This window comes from Ailuropoda melanoleuca, unplaced genomic scaffold (assembly GCF_002007445.2).
Source record: "Ailuropoda melanoleuca isolate Jingjing unplaced genomic scaffold, ASM200744v2 unplaced-scaffold11662, whole genome shotgun sequence".
Classification (NCBI taxonomy): domain Eukaryota; kingdom Metazoa; phylum Chordata; class Mammalia; order Carnivora; family Ursidae; genus Ailuropoda; species Ailuropoda melanoleuca.
The window spans coordinates 1-2936 of NW_023180129.1; the positions used below are offsets into that span (position 1 = coordinate 1).

At 65.4% G+C, this 2936-nt stretch overlaps 1 long non-coding RNA gene across 2 annotated transcripts; it reads right to left on the reverse strand.

Moving 5' to 3' along the window:
* Positions 1–2097: 2097 nt before the first annotated feature.
* Positions 2098–2936, reverse strand: LOC117797743. 2 transcript variants are annotated; one of them, XR_004622674.1, is made up of 2 exons: positions 2884–2936; positions 2098–2298 (listed from the first exon to the last, which is right to left on the reverse strand). It is a non-coding gene; the product is annotated as an uncharacterized LOC117797743 (long non-coding RNA). The 2 variants fall into 2 exon arrangements; XR_004622675.1 differs by lacking the exon at positions 2884–2936 and adding an exon at positions 2677–2778.

Below are 2936 nucleotides of genomic sequence, written 5' to 3' on the forward strand. Positions count from 1 at the left end.
GCCTCGTCAGCCACAGGAGGTGTGGCTGGGAAGACAGCGCTTATGCAGAACGAACGTGGCCTCCCTCACAGTGACCACACTGCACCTCAGACAAACCACAAGACCTGTGCTCTAAGAGGAAACGGGGAGAATGTGCACAACTTTGGATGGCTTCTTACTCCCTTCTAGTGCCTGTCGCTGCGTTCCCTTGGGGAGGTGAGTGTGAAGATCACAGAAGATCATGGAGTGCGAAGGAACACGTGTTTTGGTTGTTGCTTGCATCTGAACACTAACGGGGCCACCGCACACACAGGTCCACGTTTGTTTGCTAACAGCTGTGACTCTGGCCTGGGTTCTGCAGGCCCCGCAGGCGTGTCCGGGTCTGTGTGAATTCACGGTCCTGCCCGAGCCCCGAGGGCAGGTGGGGTGCATGTCCAGAAGGGAGGACAGGGGCCTCAGTGCAACACTAGCGTCAGTGTGGCCCCAGAGGTGCTCCAGGAGACCGTGTGTCATCACACTCAGGAGCCAGAAGGCTGATTGCCGACCTCAGGTGTCAGGGAAGCCGACTGCCAGCCCAGGGCAGGTGCCTCGCAGGTGGCGTGAGTGTGGCCGTGTGGGGTGCGCAGTGTCGGGCCACCCTGCTGTTCACAGCCTCTGGTCTTCCTCCTCGTATAGCCAGGGCCCCGGGAGTAAGCCACCCAGGCATCTACACAGCAGGCTCAGGAATGCTCATGGAGAATGCTTGCCCCAGAGCTGCCCCCGTAGGGGCCTGGGTCTCCATTTCTTTTGAAGACTCTCCAGTGAACACATTATTTGTTAATAAAAAGCCCAACAAACTGCTGAGACTCCAAACCCTCCAGGCAAGCGTAACCCACCAGTCTTCACGGTCCTGGACTGGGCCAGTGTCGAGTGGTGGAGACTGGGGGCAGCGCTGTATGTGAACACAGTCATCGGGAATGGGACGCAGGGAGGGCCTGCTTGGAAGGGCCAGGGTCAGACAGGAAGAGGTGCCAGGGCAGCTGGCTGAGGCACAGGGGTCCCGCCCCTGCCCCCAGCCTTCGGCAGCATCTCCTGGCTCACCCTCTGTCTGCTGTCTGGTTCCATTTTGCAAATAAGGCTCTAACCTGAGTGAGGAAGAAACCCTGAGAAACGGGCTGACCTAGAGGCCCCAGGTATGTCGGGCAAGGCACCGCGGGGCCACAGGTGGTCCCTTAAGAAGACAGGGCCTGGCCAGGCTGGTGGCCTCCCGAGGAGCAGTAGGGTCCGGATGCACAACCTCTAGGGTGTCTGGCATCCTCCTGGCCAGTGAGGCTTGGAGCAGCGGTGTGGACGATGCTGAGTCTTGGCAACAGGCACCGACCTTGTTTGGGCGTCTCGAACAGAACAGGAAGGAAACGAACAAGTGACTCAGACAGACCCCCCCCGCCCCTTAGGAAGCAGACAATCGGGTGCGCATTTGACTCATTGCTGGCGTCCAAGCCACGGCCGCTGCCAGCCACGTGTCCTGTGACCATTGGCATTCCCTGCACGCGCTCTGGGCCCTCGGCAGCCGCCGTCCCTCACAAACACACACGATGCATTATTTACTCGGCCACCAGCCCTCCCGGAATCCAAGCCGGCAGCAACCACACCGGAGCTGCACGAGCCTTCACGCCAAGTCCCCCGATGGCCCTGCGTGCTGCTGACAGCAGCCGTGCCCCCTTTTCTGGGAAACGTCCTCCCCGTGTCTGCCATACGTGCTGCTGAGGCCCACCCACGTCTCCCTGCCATTCAGCCAACTTTCTGAGGGGAAGGGGCTGGCGGGGCTGCAGCGGGAAGGCCGCACGACGGCCTCGGACCCAAGGGGGGGGACCCTAGCCAGGGGCCAGAGGAGGTCTCGCGGGTCCTGGACCTGAGCCCGGGGGGAGGGACGCAGGCAGCGTCTCCTGCCCTGATTACGTGGCTCCACATTGCGGCACGTCGGCCGCTAATTAGCATGATGGACAGCAGAGCGGCCAGCAGGCAGCCCTGGAGACCAGGGGCCCAACGCCGCCAACTGACCACGCGGTAACCCCGCGAGCAGCGGTGGCCGCCCTCGGCGTGGCTGGGCCCTGCCGCCTGGTGGGGGCACGTACTCACCATGAGCCCTGCGAAGCTCTTGCAGCGAGTGCCGGACGGAGTGGGGTCGCCGCCGAGCCGATTATGTGGCCCCCTCTTCCCCGCCGGCCTCCATGGCCGTCCCGAAGGTCAAGGTCCCACACACTGGCCGTGGGGTCGAGCCCCGGGCCGGGTGCTTCAGGGCGACAGGGGGGCGGTTGAGGGTCAAGAGGCCGTCCCCATCTGTGAAGACAGGGCACGGTCAGGGCAGGTTGGAGGGGGCCCTGGCCTCAGCCCGGGGCTGGCCCCACGCGGCCACCCCACCTGGCCAGCCTGTTGGAGAGTGTGGCTCGGGGCTTGGTCGCCCGGGACACACAGAGACTGCGTGCTGGTCTGGGGACCTCAAGCGGGACGCGGAGCCAGACGCCGCCCTCCTGGGACCCCTGCCTTCTCCCCCCTGGAACCGGCGTCTGCGGGCCGCCCGGCGCCCTGGCTGCTAGAGCCCCGCAACATGTCTGTCGGTTCCGTCAGGAGCGCTGAGCAGATCTCGGAGCCCCCTCCTAACGAGCAACCAGACCGGCTGGCAGACGCGGGGGCCGGCGTGGCCCCCCGGATGCCCACCTCGCCGGTGGCTGCGTGCCCCCCGTGGAGCCCAAAGTTATTCAGCCTCTGCGTCCGGAACCGCACCGGTTCGGCAGGAACCGCCCCAGCCGGTTGGCACCCGTGGCCGGCCCCGCGGCTCCCCCTCGCCCGTGTGTCCTGCGGCCCCGCGCCGGCGCCCACCCGCCCGCGGCCCGGGAGGCGGAGAGACGCCGCTCAACTTCTCACCTATTTCCGCAGAAGCGGCCGGAGCGGCGGCGCCGGGCTCCGCGGGGCCGAGC